Consider the following 16,820-nt stretch of genomic DNA (forward strand, 5'->3'; position numbering starts at 1 on the left):
GGAACAGTGTCTTCTTGGCCAGTACTTCTTGTCTAGGAAATGGATCCTCAACAAAAATTGATCTTACTTGCATTTTCAAATGTAAGATAGATGTCTGGCAAGTTCTGAGAAGATCGTTGGAAACGGGAGTACTTAGATGACCATTATCTGACTGATACTCAATACCTATATCTCGCGCGCACGCACACATGATGTATTGTCACAGATTTTTTCTGTTGCCATTACAAAAAGATCCAGGGCTGCTATCTACTCTTGTTATGCCACTGAAGGGAAAAATAAGAAAAGCTAGACATTTCAGAAGACCACTTATGGCTTTTTTTGAGCGGGGGAGGAGTGGGAGGGCAGGAAGCAAGTTTCCTTCTAATCACTTATTTTCAACATTTTTCATACTAGTACTCTCACTATTTGATAGAGTACATTAGTAAAAGCAAAACAAATATCATTGGCGTTTAATTGTTTGATATGCCACATAGCAAAATTTTCCCATTTCTCAGTTTTCCCATTCAGTAATTCCACAATTGTACTTTAGCAGCTACCTGAAGTTCTGTGAAAGGTGCTGTTTACTGTTGCTTGTGGGAAGGCTTCATGGAAATCTTCCAGAGGAATTTGTTTTGCTGGATTTACTTTGACAGAAGACATCACAGGAACCTCTCAAGCTGATTGTTTTACACCTGTCACTGTTGAAAACATGTTTCTCTCTGGAAGAGCTTGAGGTAATGCCAAGCATTTCATCTTTGCAAAAGGCTTTTATGACATATTTCAGGTTATCCTGTAGGAGAGAAATCCAACAGACATCCGATCACTACAAGAGAAACACTAAACAGAAAAACTAGTAACCGGTTAGATCAGTGTTTCTCAATCAGTGAGTTGTGACTACAGATGGGGTGAGGGGCCACAAGGAGTTGAAAATGTTACCATCTAAAAGCAAAGAAAATCTCACTCTCCACCCACCCCTATCCTGCAAAGTGAAGTCTTTTCTGTCAACTTCAAGGGCTAACACCTCTGAGACGCAGAGAAACCAGCCAATCAAAGGTGTTGACTCCGTGGGTGCTCCAGGGCTGGAGAACCTACAGAAAAAAATTAGCGGGTGCTTAGCACCCAACAAGCAGCCAGCTTTCCCTCCCCTCCCTCCCAGCGCCTCCCACCTACTGGTGGCCCCATCAAATCAACTCCTCCCCTTCCCTCCCAGTGCCTCCTGCCCACTGTGATCAGCTGCTCCGTGGCATGCAGGAGGCGCTGGTGAAGGAAGGAGGAGGAGCAGGGAGGGGGCAGAACTGGGTGGTAAGAGGCAGGGTGGGGGCAGAGTGGGGGCAGGGTCGAGGTGGGATCTTGAGGAAAGGAGTGGAGTGGGGGCAGGGCCTGGGGCAGAGCAGGGATTGAGCAGCCTTGGGGAAAGTAGGAAGCCAGTTCCTGTGCAGCCAATGACCACTCACCACACACGCACCCACCAACTAAATAGACCCTAGTGCCGACTGTAGCTAATCATCACCCTGCACCTGGGGCCTCAGCCCCCCCACCTTCTTGCCAGATTACCTAGATACAGAGGACCCCCTGCCTTTCCCACCTCAGCTCTCAAGAAAACCCCCTACTGTCTCCTCCCAGGACCCCTGCCTTCCCCTCGTCCTCTCTTTACTTCTCCCTGCTGGTGAGTAGTGCATTTGTCTTGATTCCCGGTGCCGAGAGGAACTGCTGTGGGTTCAGCAGGTTGAGGGCCTGGCCCACACAGCAGGACTCGCGCTCCCAGCCATGTGACTTTGTGGTCTTTACAAGATTGCTGCACCGCCAGGGAACGTTGGTCCCAAGTGAAAAAACAAACAAACAGAACATTGATATTTTCACTTGCAACTGGCAAGGCAGTACAAAAACCTGCCAGATAGCAAATCTCTCAAAACACATATACACACAAATTATATATGCTTAGCATTACCATCATAGACATTAGTTACTCTTATTTTTATAGTACATGTAAGGGGGGGCCCATGAACATTTTTGACTTAGAATAATGGGTAGGGAACCTGAAGACTGGGAAACACTGACCAAGAGGAATGATGCATTTTATGGAGAGAGTTCATAGACTGAACAGCCTCTGGCATGCAGGAGACACTCTTTGGAGAGAAATCAGACACTGTAATCAGAAAGATAGTCTGAAGACTCATCAAGCACTAGTACTAGACACAGCCAGCAGCCCAGCTGAGAGAGATCAGGGGAAAGGTAGAGAGGATAGAAACAGAACAAGCACTGGAAAGCTGCAAAAGGATACATTACGGAGATCAAGTATGAACATCTTCACCTGCCACATGAGAGAAATATAATGTTCTAAACACTGACACCATGAGGAACTTGGCTTCAGTGACCTTCTTCTCCTCTCCTGTTGAACTATTATAATTGATACATTGGGCCTGATGCCCCTTTACCATGTGTGGGGGGAGCAAATCAGGCCCAATGTATCCATTATAATAGTGGGGCCTCAGAGGAAAGAAATCTTTCCACCTTCCAACTTGTATAAATGAGGAAGGCATCCTAGAGGCAACAGCCTCATTCACTAGACAACCCTCATTCATCTCCAGAGCAGGCCCATCTTGTGCACGGAATGAGGCAGAGGTCCTGTGGAAAATATATGTGAGCATGTAATTAAACATTGTATCATAATGCATATGCACAAGTTGAATGAAGGTTGCACAGACAAGCTGCATTCTGGCATTTCCTAACTATTAAGTCCTTGACTTTGCAGCCTTAAAAATGTTCCTTTAATGTAGTTTGTGAAATTTCCTATAAACAGGGAGAAGCATATTTATATTGCTTTATACGTTTTAAAATATGAAGATGGAAAGACACTGACAACTGCAAAGCATCTTTGAATGATTGCTCCATGTTTGGCCTGGCTTTGTGTTGTCTCTCAATGGCCATTTCCCTATTTATACTAGCTACAGTGACTTTGGAGAAGAATTCATTTCTGGAAAGTCTCCAGTCTGAATACATGGTTCACATTCATCTGCATTCCAAAATGTGTATACAAAAATTCCATTTGAAGCTTGGATCTTCCATAAATTATACTTCTGAGTAGTTGATATAAACCAGTTGTTCCCTGGCAGTTGTAAGTAAAGCAATTATTTATAGACTAACACAAGTAGTATTGTTTCCCCCTGGATTGTTATTAAAAAGAAATAAGCAGGAGTAGCACAGCAGAGAGGCATAGTGAGCCCATGTGGTGATCCTATAGTAAAATATTGGTTTTGTTCACAGATAATATGCAGCAACACGACCCTGTGTCTCAAAGGGAAACTAAATTGGTAGAAAACAGTGAAATATAGAAAACACAGCAGGGAAAAAATTTGTAGCTAAGGGAGTTCAAGTTTAGTGCTGACTTATACCACCCGCAGTCTGATTGACATCAGGAGGGGTTCATTCCTTGGTAAATTCATACATGCTGTCCTCAGTGGAGGTTACTAAGAGGTCCATAATAGAAAGAGAGGTGGGCTTTTTCCCCTGTTTCAGGAAAAATAACAGAGACCTGGTCCTGTTCTCATTGAAGTCAATAGGAATTTTGCCATTTACTGAAAAAGGAACAGGATTAGTCCCTCATTAATCAAGCTGCTTACTGATATAACTAGGATAAATCCATCTGAGATCACAGCGATGGCCCACAATTAAAGAAAAGCATCCAGCATGGCAGCAGGGTTGCAATGGGAAGAGTCTTAAGAAGAAGGAGAAACAGGGAAGAAATTGTGCAGGAAGCTGGTGGTTCTGAAAATGAGTGGTCGCTAACACTAGTTGGAGACAAACATAGTATGGTAGGCAGTGTGCTAACACCTCCACCCTAATTGGCAGCATACCCTATGCTGAGCAAAGACAGCCAGCGATGCCGCTCTACGTGGTGAACAGTGAGAATGGTAAACTCACTTGTCACTCCCAGTGGCTGTACTGACCAGCAAAAATATAGATTAAGGCGCACACATAAATATCTGGTAAGCTAATCAATTTTAATAGAAAAATGTGACAGGGAAACATGCTATTTCTGGTGAGATAATCCTGTTGGCCACATTCCCATCCCCCATCCGGTGCGTTTTGGTGAGATGTGGGAAGAGGAGAAGGAGGTGTCAGTAACACAAATGATTCAAGATGGTTGCCTTGCACTGCTTAGTCCCCCGCTCTGAAAACAATCTTTTGGACTGAACCGTGGGCTTCGGATAAGTTCTTTCATCCCTATCCCATCATTTCATTGGGATGGGAGGGTTACAGATGACCCTTCTCTAAGAACATACTCAGCTGTGCTGAGGAGAAAACAACTAACTGTTTTTGGTCCGTGATGCCTTGTCTCCTTGTTGTATTCTGGGAGAAGCAGGGAGTCTCAGGTTTCAGTGAAAGACCTTAGTTAACTATCCTGTCAAAAATGTAAGAGATGAAACTAGAGCTTACTCAGAGACTCACTAAACTATGTACATCTCTCAAATCTACTCCACCCACCCACCCCACACACTTGGTTCTATGCTTCCTGTTAGGTATGTGCTGTTCCCAAAAGATGGCACTGTGCCATACTCCTCATGGGCCACTGCCTTGATACCCTATCACACTTGCAGTCATTTTGGTGGAGTGAGTGTATGAATGTGAGGGAGGAGCAACAGCGACAAGTAGCTCTGTACTGGGAGGTTTTCAATCTAGCAAGTCTGGCTGAAGCATATCTTTCTCCCTCATCCCTTCTGACCCCAGACCTAGAATCTCCAGCCCTGTCGGAGTAATAGCAGCCCTGAGCAATACTGACAGTATTATTTCGGAAATTAAACAGCAATCAAACACAAAACACGGAACCAACAAGGCAAAATAAGGCTAATTCTGTGGCCAATTCTAGCCAACAAGGCACAGTTCCAACATTCTTTCACTCTGCTAACTATTGCTCCCCATCTCATTTATACACATACACACAAAATCTATTTCAGTTGCAAGATCTTTGTACTAGGTTCTTTACAGACTCATGTGACGTCAGGGTGCCTGTCCCAGTGTTGGTGCTAGACACATATTAATAAAACAGTAACAGTGGGGAAAGAGCTGTATTTGCAGAGTTCAGAACAGAACATTTTCAAAGGGAAGGTAGCATTTTACCTGTAATGTGATTTCTTCATCATGCCAAGGCTTGGAGTTGGTTATGTTCACTTCCATCCCTGTTTGTTGGTAGAAGCAGGCCTTATGCTCTGTGTGAGGCATCAGTCAGCATGAAAAAAGCCAGAATTTGGCATCGGCTGACTACAGAAAAGGAAATTATTCTTATGTCTACGTATAATTTAAAACAGCATATAAACCTTGGTGAGCAGAGGTGACAGGCTTGTGTACATTGAGGGCTTGATCCTGAGTACCCAGAACTCCCTCTGGAAGTTAAAGCTGAGATTTTCAAAACTGCATAAGCCAGGGGGATCGGATGCCCAATTAGAACTAATGGGAAATGGGTACCCAAATCCCTTAGGTGGCTTTGAAAGTCTCAGCCTGCAGGCACTCAGTACCTCTTAGGATCAGTCTTCAATGCACTATGCCATGTATTACCCTTGCTACTCTCCTTCAAGTGAGTCCTTGTGAACAGCTGCAGGGATCCTCATAGGCCTGCAAGTTTTTATACAATTTGCTTGATGTGCATATGGATCATCTGTTTCCCTTAAAGTTTAATCACAGCCAGTCAGAATACTGGAAATAAAAACAAGTAGAGCTTTAAGTGAGCTATTTGCCAGAGCCCTGACTCCAACTTTCCAAAGTCATCCCAGGACAACAGCAGTGTACTCAGCAGTACGGCAAGATAAATTGCTCACTAGTTTGTCAGTAAAGAAGCTGTTTCAAAATTGATCAGCTAGAAGGAAAGCATTTTACCCAGCACCTCATAAAGCCCCATATAATTTTAAACTAAGGGGCTGAGTCTCATTTGTACTCTGACACCTTTACATCACTTTTACAGTGAAAAAAGGAACCTGGGAGTGAGTGTAAGGGACATTTCTGTATACCTTGAGGCCCTGTTATGCTGTCAGAGTGGTATAAGGAGGCCTTAGTGCCAATGAGAATCAGGCTATAAGGGTCCAGCTGTACCCACTTTAAAAGAAACATCACAAAGTCAAAGTCTTCCATGAGTGAGGGCTCCTTACTTACAGTCCAGCTCCTGCAAATCTAACTTCTCTCTCTCTTTCTAAGGCTACATCTACACTAGCACTTTTATCGGTAAAACTTCTCAGTTGGGAGAGGGGGGATTTCACACCCCTTACCGACAAAAGGGGTGTGAAAAACACCCCGACTGACATAAGTTACACCAACAGACACGCCAGTGTGGAACAGCACTGTGTCAGCAGGAGATGGTCTCCCGCTGACATAGCTGCTGGCACTCGTTGAAATGGTTTTATTATGTCAATGGGAGAGCTCTCTCCCTTGGCATAGAGCAGCTACACGGGAGACCTTACAGCAGCGCAGCTGCAGCAGTACAGCTGGGCCATTATCAGGTCTCTAGTATAGACATAGCCTAACTGTGCATCCTTCAGGAGCCATATACAGTAACAGAAGTAAAAATGCTGCTGCACATATTTTCCATGGAGTTCCAATCTTTTTTTTTTCCTTCTCACTGGAGCGCTCAAAGCCACAGACTGGTTAACTTTCATCTGCAAGCAATCTAAATCGGAGTGAGACAACATGTTAGCCACTAGAGGGCATTAAAGTCTACGAGAATTCAGAGGCAGAAAAATATGAAAGAAGTGTGTGAAGGGAAGGCACTGAGGGGTAGATCCACACAGGGACTTGGGCATTTCATTCCTCAGTACTGCAGTGCCTACACCTTTTAGGTGCCTTCAGAGGTGAAAGTAAGCCAGTACGCCCCAGTACGGCATACCAGCAAGAGCTGGTGCACCGTACTGGAGTGGATCGACTTCCCCTGGCAGCAATTTAAAGGGCCTGGGGCTGGAACCCTGGGGAAGCAGCGGCAGGGCTCGGGCAGCAATTTAAAGGGCCCAGGGCATCTGCCGCAGCTACTGCCCCAGGCCCTTTAAATTGTCCCCGGAGCCCTCTGGTGGCGTGGTCCGATGGCTATTTAAAGGATCTGGGGCCACGGCAGCCACTACCACCCCAGGCCTTAAAATAGCCACCAGAGACCTGCCGCCGCCTCCCCAGGGCTCCGGCAGCAGGGCTCCGGGGGATGATTTAAATGGTCTGGGGCTCCGGTAGCTGCTACTGTCCCTGGCCCTTTAAATCATCCCCGGAGCCTGCCAGAGCCCCGGCATAGCAGCAGCAGCCTGGGTCTCAGGTGGCGATTTAAAGGGCCAGGGGCTTGGCCACCACTACCGCCCCAGGCCCTTTAACTTGCCACCGGAGCACCGCCGCTGCTACCCCAGGGCTCCAGCAGCAGGGCTCCAGGAATGATTTAAAGGGCCCAGGGTGGTAGCGGCAGCCGGAGCCCCAGGCCCTTTAAATCACCACCCAAGCCCCCAGCTGCCTCTGCTACCCCGGGGCTCCAGCAGCGCAGCTTGGGTGGCAATATAAAGGGCTCGGGACTCCCACTACCCTTTGGGGCCCTTTAAATCGCCACCCGAGCCCCACTGCTGGAGCGCTGGGGTAGCAGCGGTGGGGCTCTGGTGGTGATTTAAAGGGCCAGAGGCTCCCGGCTGCTGCTACTGCAGCGGAGCCCCAAGCCCTTTAAAGCTCCACCAGAGGCGAGGGCCCCCTCTGATGGTGATTTAAAGTGCCCGGGGCTCCACTGCGGTAGCAGTGGCTCAAGTCCTGGGCCCTTTAAATCACCCCTGGGGCTCCCAGCCACCTCTGCAGCCAGTAGCTCCAGGGATGATTTAAAGGGCCCCGGGGTTCCCAGCTGCTGCTACCACAGCCCCAGCCCTAGGCCCTTTACATCCTGACTTAAAGTGCCCAGGGATTTAAAGCCCCCCCCCGCCTCCCCAGGACTCCGGAGTACCAGTAAGTCCTTTAAGTTACTTTCACAGCTGGGTGCCTTACCACTCAGTGGAATCCACAGCCTGAGTTAGGCACCGAGGCTCCCTGTACAATGCCTGGGGAGAGAGAGGCAGCTAAGAATGGGATCCACAAAAGTCAGCATGCTGAGCAAGGAGCCGCTTAAGTGCCAGTAGGATACTCCGAGGAGAGATGCCTAAGTCAGGCAGGACCAGAGGGAGGTCGCCTTTTGGGATTCACAGCTGTGGACCCTCTCTTGCAGTTAGATGCCTACACCATTTGGGGGGGGGGGGTTAGGGGGGAAGAAATGTCACTGCCATCTCACCAGGCAGGTGAGTGCCCTAACCACTGGGCTACAGAGTCATTCTCATTTTCCCTCTGGCCCTATGTCCGCTTCTTTCTCCACGGTGGAACAGCGTCAAAAAGAAAGCCAGAAAGAGGCCCACATCAGACTATCCCACAACCCGGTGGTTAGTGTGCACTTCTGAGAGTAAAAACTGAAGTTCAAATCTCTTCTGCACATCAGCCTGAGGAGGGAATTAAAACTGCTTCCTGCATCCTGAGTGAAAGCCCTGGCCATTGTGCTAAAGGTTGTAAGGGGGCTGCCACTGCTGCCGCCTCCTGTCTGCACTGAGCATGCCCCAACCCAGGACTTCAAGGGCTAAGCAGAAAGTATCCTCCAAACAGCCAGGGGTTATGCTGCAATGCCAGGCACTAAGAGCAGCAAACCTGTCTCCCCTGTGCCATCTGACTGGAATGCAGAGCAGGGGCAGGGGACAAAGTGCTGGTCCACATAGAGCAGCGGTTTTCAACGTTTTTCATTTGCGGACCCCTCAAATATTTAAATCTTATGGAAATCTCAGTCATAGTCTGTGAACCCCAGGGATCCGCGGGCCACAGGTTGAAAACCACTAACAGAGGATGACAACCTACTATTGCTATCAGTTACTCTATCAGCACAAGTGGCAGATGTCTGAACAACGTGGTGCCTCTAGAGCAGGTCTCACAACAAATATTTTGGTGGCCCCCTGAGTGCAGCCACCAACTCTTTCTGTTGGTCACTGACAATTTTTCCTAAAATACTTAATTCACTTTGGGAAAAAACAAGAAAATATGCACATATACACATCCAGGCGCCAACCCAGATCTCTGTCCTTACCTCCCACAGCCCTTCAGCAAGAGCTCGCCCTGCAGAAGGTGGGTTGGGAACTCACCAGCTGCCTGTGGAGTTCCAGGCTCCCCGTGCCTCAGCCTGATGGGAGTGGGGAAGCTGCCCAGGGGAGCACCCAGGTGACCAAACGCCGCAGCAGTCTCCACTGACAGCAGCCACCTCCAGCTCCATGCACACCAGCCCCATGTGTCTCCAGAGGTGCTGCCCAGAGTCCCCACAGAGGCTGTGCCATGTAGTGCAGTGATACCTGCGTGCAGCACCAGCACAAACACCATGGCAGTGCCTCTCGCTGCCCTGGTAACAGCTACTCAGGAGCAACAGCTGGGCGCTGCAGGGAGGGGCTGCTGCTTTCCAGGAGGGGACAGTGAGGACAAGGGGGGGGGGCTGCCGATGGGAGGCCAAGACTCTAGCTGTTCAGGGGTTGGCCCAACCTTAAAATTGTGCCCCCCACTATCAACACATACAGTTGGGAGAGCAATGTCCCCCCAACCCCACCCAATCTCCACCCATGCTTTGGAGGCTGCTGGGGCTGCACAAAAATCTGCTGGTGGCCACATTTGAGAAAAGCTGCTCTAGAAGGACAGAGCCCCCCTTGAAGCAGGGCTTTCTGGTGCATCGTCTCAGAAAAATTCTGTGAGGGGCAAAGTTGTAGCCACATCTCCACTTCTGTCTCCTTGCTGGGGCTGAAGCTGCTTGTGGGGAATTAGCAGGTCAGTCACATCCTAGAGGGGGGCTGGGACATGGCTGGTCAGTCCTATCCCAAGGAGAAATGAGGAGGGAGGTCATCTCACTGATTAACATAAGAATGGCCATACTGGGTCAGACCAAAGGTCCATCTAGCCCAGTATCCTGTCTTCTGACAGTGGCCAGTGCCAGGTGCTCCAGAAGGAATGAACAGAACAGGTAATCATCAAGTGACCCATCCCCTGTCACCCAATCCAGCTTCTGGCAAACAGAGGCTAAGGACACCATCCCTGCCCATTCTGGCTAATAGCCATTGATGGACCTATCCTCCATGAACTTATCTAGCTCTTTTTTGAACCCTGTTACAGTGTTGGTGTAGAGGCGTGGATTCACCCCGCAGCACGTCCTGCTGGTGACTTCTGAGAATAAGCTCGATCTCCAGCCCAGAGCACCCTCTGCAGGCCAGTGATCCACCTTACCACTTGCTGTTGGGCCCCCATGTCTCTCCCTGAACCCGGTGCCCCTTTTACCTGGGGTGCTGCCCCCTGGCAATAACCCCTTTCTCTCAGGGTCTCCACCTCCCAGGGGAATCCCCCACCCCCTATCCCCACCTCACCTCAGTATATGGCTACTGCCAGTCATTGTCTAGCCCCCACACCCTGGGGCCAACTGCAGTATCAGCCTATTCATCACTGGCAAGGTTGGGTTTGGACCTGCTGTCTTGGCCTACCCCTGGGCTGCCCTCTGCAACCCCCAGTACCTGTTGGCCTTGTGCTAGACTGGCAGCCTGGGGCTTTCCAGGCTGGAGCACCCCAGCTCCTCTGCCTTTCCCCAGCCCTGCTCCACTCAAGTACCCTGTCTCTAGCTCCCTGCAGCCAGACCCTTCTCCCTCTACAAACAGAGAGAGACTGTTGAGTTCCTGGCTCCCAGCCTCTTTATATAGGCCAGCTGTGGCCTGATTGGGGTGTGGCCCAGCTGCAGCCACTTCCCAATCAGCCCAGTTTAGCAGCTCCCAGCCACAACCTTCCCCCACGGAAGTTTTAAGCCCTTCAGGGCAGGAGCAGGGTAACCACCCTGCTACACTGGCCTTCACAACATCCTCTGGCAAAGAGTTCCACAGGTTGACCATGCACTGTGTTAAAAAATACTTCCTTTTGTTTGTTTTAAACCTACTGCCTATTAAGTCTACTGGTCATTTCGGGGCAGGGATTCAGACTCAGCTTTCTCCACACAGGTCCAGCCCAGGTCTCCACTTCCATTTCCAGTCTGGATAGCAAAAAAAGAAGGTGGGTACAGATAATGTGCAGATTAGGAGCCCTGACATGGCCCAGCCCAGACCAGAGCAGCCCTCGCAGGTCCTAAAGAGATACCACAGCACCAGCTGGTGAGGAGAAACCACAATTTGAGGACTTCAATAACTCAGACATAGGTTAGGGGTTTGTTATAGAAGTGGATGGGTGAGATTGTGTGGCCTGCATTGTGCAGGAGGTCAGACTAGATGATCCTAATGGTCCCTTCTGACCTTAAAGTCTATGAGTCTATGAGTCTGGGCATGGGGGCAGCAAATCTAGGTCTGGGAGCAGAAGGAGCAACTGTCCCCTACCCCATAGTAAATGACACTCCTGGTGCACAGGAAGTTTAGACTCCCTCCCCCGCACTAGCTCCCAAATCCTTCCCCCTTTGCAAGGAGGAAATATTTCTGCTGAATCTGAGTGCTCTGTGGCTGCCCAGACCCCAACTCCATAGCTATCCTCCCATCTACAGTACTTATATGGCCCCCAGTAGTGCAGTGTCTGAGCATCTCACACTCTTTATACTCTCAACACCCGTGGAGGTAGGGCAATACTGTCCTCATTTACAGATGAAAAACTAGAGCACAGAGAGACTAAGTGATTTACCCAAAGTCAGACAGGACACCTGTGGCAAAGCAGGGAATTGAATCCAGCTCTTTTGGAGATCCCAGAAAGCACTCTAACTGCTGAACCTTCCTTCTTCTCCCAGCCACTTCCTCTCCTTCTAGCTGAAGATACTAGAGTGTAAGAGGCCTGGTCTACACTAGAAAATTAGATCAGTTTAACTTTGTTGGTCAGGGATGTGAAAAATCTACACCCCTAAGTGGTGCTAAGCCAACTTGAGTCCCCATGTAGACAGCGCTAGCTAGATGGAAGAATTCTTCCATCAGCCTAGCTACCGCCTTTCGGAGATGTAAACTTCATACACCGACAGGAAAACCCCTCCAATAAATGTAGGTAGCATCTACACTGAAGCGCTATAGTGTAGAACTGGCCTTAAAACGCTATAAACATACATCGGTATAACTACATCACCTATGAAATAGTCATACCCCTGAGCGATGCAGTTATGCTGCCTTAACCCCTACTATAAACAGCACTCGCGGAGGTGGATTAGCTACGCAGATGGGAGAACCTCTCCTGTTGGTGTAGCAGTGTCGTCACCACTGCAGTGCTTTAAAGGCTTGTCTACACTAAGGGCAGGTCTAAGCTTAATGATCATTCTCAAAGTCTAACTTCCCCCTTTGTGATCTATCCTCATTGTGGGCTGGAGCTTTATGGTAAGCAGGGCGGGTCCGCTCCTTGACTTTCACTTTGAGTTTAAGTTTTGAAAGAGCAAGGCTTACTACAAAATCCTTCCTTGGTACTCATGAGGAGGAAGGAAGTAGAAAAAAATCTGTGCCAAGTATCAGATTCATAATGAAACCTGTAACCTGCCACATTTAGGGGTTTCATGACAAAGTTTTGACGAACTCCAGTACAGATAATGCTGTACAGTCTGCTCTACACTTTGTAGAGACATATTCTATGAGACAGGGATATTTATGCATAGACAGTAAAAAAAAAAAAATGAAACCAAGGCTAGACTTTCAATAGAACGCAGTTCCCAGTTAGGCACCAAAATAAGTGGCCAGAATTCCCAAGGAGCTCAAGATATCAGCTGCTCAGCTTTTTTGAAAATCTAGCCTTCAGTTGTCGGTGCTGAGCCCTTGAAAATCTGGCCCACAAATCTCAGTGAAAATTAATAATACTGTTTTAAAAGCTCACCCCTTCACTGCAACAAAAAGTTGTCAATATAAAAACAATTAAACACTAAAGTTATGCCTACACTGCAGCTGGAGCTGTAATTGCCAACTCAGGTAGACATACTAGCTTTGATTAAGCTATTGAGCTAAAAATTGCTGTGTAGCTGCAGCAGTGCAGGCAGCAGGAGGGACTAGCCACCCAAGTACAATCCCATATGTATTCAAGCTGCTAGCCCATGCTACCATTTTTGCCACCATAGCTACACTGCTATGTTTAGAGAGCTAACTCAATCAAAGCTGATGTGGGTATGTCTACCTGAGCTAGCAATTGTATCTCCAGATACAGTGTAGACGTATCCTATAAGGCCACACACCTTTTCTTTTCTTCAGTATGTCTAGAAAAACAGATTACACTAAAGTCATCATCAGGCCCCACTTAAGGAGGAATTACACCTGAGTTTTGAAGTGCATTAAACCTAGGTAGTTTACAATCCCACAGTATAAGAACCCAATCTACAATAATACTTCTATAGAATGACCCGGGAGTGGAGATGTGTAGAAAGACTTAAAGGACACTTATTTTATTACCATAGTTCATGTTAAGTATCTAGAGACACAAGGTAGGTGAGGAAATATCTTTTATTTTATTTTTACCAGTCCAATAAAATATATTACCTCAGCCATCTTGTCTCTCTAATATCCTGGGACCAACATGGCTACAACAACACTCCATATTTTAAACTTTAAATTTTTCTTCTCCTCCCCTCCTCCCCACCATGGAAACATTTAAGAAATATTCAGAAAGGTCCTGTTGCAATTAAGACATACATTATGTTATGTAGTTATATTTGAAATCCATGGTGAGGTAATGATCAGATGCAACAAACATTTGGAAAGTAATTTCAAAGTGGATTAAATAGTCTATTAGCATTTAGCACTCTCTTCAGATTATGCAGTGCAATAGCACTTTATTTTGTAAAGTATATTGTAGAGAAATGAACAGAACTAAATTTGGTTCCTGCTGCATTTCTCTCAAGAGACATAGGCTGAGATCCAAGGTATTTAGGTACCTTGATTCCAGTGGAAGTCTGGCACGTAAATACCTTTGAGGATCTGGGCCACACTGTATTAGTGGCATCTCTGCACTGAGCAGCATTGTGTTCCAGACATTACAGATCACTGAAATGTTACTTTTTTCTAATCATTTTACTTTACCCTAGTAAATCAAGTTGAATATTAACATCAAAGGAGCTCCTTAGAAATGGGTACAGAATAAATCATAATCTGTTAAATTTGGTGAGGTAGGGGCAAAGTAGTTACCTTTGGCACGAGTCTGTCCTCTTACAAATACAGGGCAGTCTCCCAAAGCAGGATTATATATAAACATCTATTATTCTGGTACTATTCTTGATGTGAGCCAAAAGGCCAGATATGTTTCCTCAAGACTCTGAGAGGGCTGTTTCCAACAGCATACTCCAAATAATGTGGCACTAGTCTCTGTGGTTTGCAAGTGTAACTTGGCTCTAAAAACAGGGCCTGGTGGTGAGAAAACAAATACAAAACATTCTCTTTTCCAAAATGGACAAGCAGGTCAAGACTAGAACTGATTAACACAATTATAAACTTGGAGGGCCAGATGCTCAGCCAGTGTAAATAGACATAGTCCACTGGTTACAAGACAGCTACACCAGTTTACACCAGCTCAGGATCTGGCCTATAGATCTTTTTCCCACTTCTAGCCAGTTTAAATGGCTTTGTTAATGTTTAATGTGTATAAAATAATAATAAAGAAAGAACAGAGTCCCTCAAGAATGAAAAGGAATAGAATTTCAAGGCTTGTACTATACTCTGCTGTCCACCAAGGCTACTTTCAAGTAACAAAACACACTAGGTATTTTCTATCAGAAAAAGTTTTCCTAAACTTAAGAATATCATACTGTACATACACATAATGCACAGGAGGGGAAAAGGTGGCCTTGGGGCTAACATACTGGACTGGGATGCAGAAGGTCTGGGTTCAGTTTCCTGCCTCTGTCACAGATTTCTTCTGTGACTTAGGCAAGTTACTTAACTGCTCTGTGCCACAGTTCCCTATCTATAAAATGAGCATATTTTTTGTCTCTGTATTTAGGATGTAAATAGGGCTGTCGATTAATTGCAGTTAACTCATGCGATTAACTCAAAAAAATTAATCGCGATTAAAAACATTTCTCTCGATTAATCTCGCTGTTAAACAATAGAATACCAACTGAAATGTATTAAATATTTTTGGATGTTTTTCTACATTTTCAAATATATTGATTTCTATTACAATACAGAATACAAAGTGTAGAGTGCTCACTTCATATTATTAGTTTTTATTACAAATATTTGCACTGTAAAAATGATAAACAAAAGATAGTATTTTTCAATTCACCTCATACAAGTACTGTAGTGCAATCTCTTTATTGTGAAAGTGTAACTTACAAATGTAGATTTTTTTTTGTTACATAACTGCACTCAAAAACAGTATAAAACTTAGAGCCTACAAGTCCACTCAGTCCTACTTCTTGTTCAGCCAATCGCTAAGACAAACAAATTTGTTTACATTTATGGGAGATATTGCTACCTGCTTCTTATTTAAAATGTCATTTGAAAGTGAGAACAGGTGTTTGCATGGCACTTTTATAGCCGGCACTGCAAGGTATTTACAAGCTAGATATGCTAAACATTCATATGCCCCTTCATGCATCAGCCACCATTCCAGAGGATAATGCTTCCATGCTGATGATGCTTGTTAAAAAAAATAATGTGTTAATTAAATTTGTGACTGAACTCCTTCTCTGTTTTACCCACATTCTGCCATTTATTTCATGTTATAGCAGTCTTGAATGATGACCCAGCACATGTTCATTTTAAGAACACTTTCACTGCAGATTTCACAAAATACAAAGAAAGTATCAATGTGAGATTTCTAAGGGTAGGTCTATACTCACCGTCCGGATCGACGCGGTGAGTTCGACTTCTCGGAGTTCGAACTATCGTGTCTAATCAAGACGCGATAGTTCAAACTCCCTGCGCGCTCCGGTCGACTCCGAACGGCGGTGGCGGAGTTGACCTTGGAGCCGCGGACTTCGACCCCGCCGCATCTGGACGGGTAAGTCAGTCAAACTAGGGTACTTCGAGTTCAGCTACATTATTCGCGTAGGTGAACTTGCGTACCCTAGTTCGACTCCCCACCCCCTTAGTGTAGACTAGGCCTAAAAATAGCTACAGCGCTCAACCCACAGTTTAAGAATCTGAAGTGCCGTCCAAAATCTGAGAGGGATGAGATGTGGATCCAGCATCCCTATGGCTCCTGATTACACCAATGGGAGCAGAGGATGAATGACCTCTCTTTTTTAAACACACACATATATTTAGAGAGAGAGAGGGAGAGAGAGAGAAAATAGCCTTATACATAATTTTTAAAAATTGCCTCTCTCTCCAGAAGGTTAGGGTACTGTCAGAGCATGTTTTTTTTCTGGGATCATTTGAAATTGAGTACCAGATTAAAGTTTGTTAAATAATTCCCAAGGCTAATTGTAGTATATAGGAATTGAGCAGTATCCCTTTACATCGTTTGAGAGCTCTCTAGCACTCCAAGAACATGTCAGGTACTTGTGTCAGAATCATTAAGGCAATTTGAAATCACTGCGGTCTCCCTGTTCAGGTTCAAATCCTGCTGACTACAGAGCTTCTGGATTTTTTTTTTAAAGTATGCCTTATTAAAACCCAAAAATAAACAGTGAGGATAATTAACGAGTGGAACAATTTACCAAAGGTTGTGGTGGATTCTCCATCACTGGCAATTTTTTAAATCAAGATTGGATATTTTTCTAAAAGATCTGCTGTAGGAATTATTTGAGGAAAGTTTTATGCCCTGCATCACACAGGAGGATCACTAGATGATCACAATGATCCCAGAGGGCCTTTGAATCTATGACACCAGCCAGAGCAGTCGTGTGTATATGTAGCTAGGCCTTGGATGTT

General features: G+C 46.1%; 1 long non-coding RNA gene across 1 annotated transcript in view; it reads right to left on the reverse strand.

Annotated features, from left to right (window-relative positions):
* Positions 1 to 217: 217 nt before the first annotated feature.
* The window catches only part of LOC120402202, a 34,000-nt gene continuing 17,397 nt past the window's right edge, over positions 218 to 16,820 (reverse strand). Inside the window, exons 4-5 of the long non-coding RNA XR_005597056.1 lie at positions 5,098 to 5,238; positions 218 to 769 (exon numbers count right to left, since the gene is read on the reverse strand). This is a non-coding gene — a long non-coding RNA (uncharacterized LOC120402202). The remainder of the gene's footprint in view (positions 770 to 5,097; positions 5,239 to 16,820) is intronic.

Source organism: Mauremys reevesii, linkage group 3 (assembly GCF_016161935.1).
Source record: "Mauremys reevesii isolate NIE-2019 linkage group 3, ASM1616193v1, whole genome shotgun sequence".
NCBI classification, from domain to species: domain Eukaryota; kingdom Metazoa; phylum Chordata; order Testudines; family Geoemydidae; genus Mauremys; species Mauremys reevesii.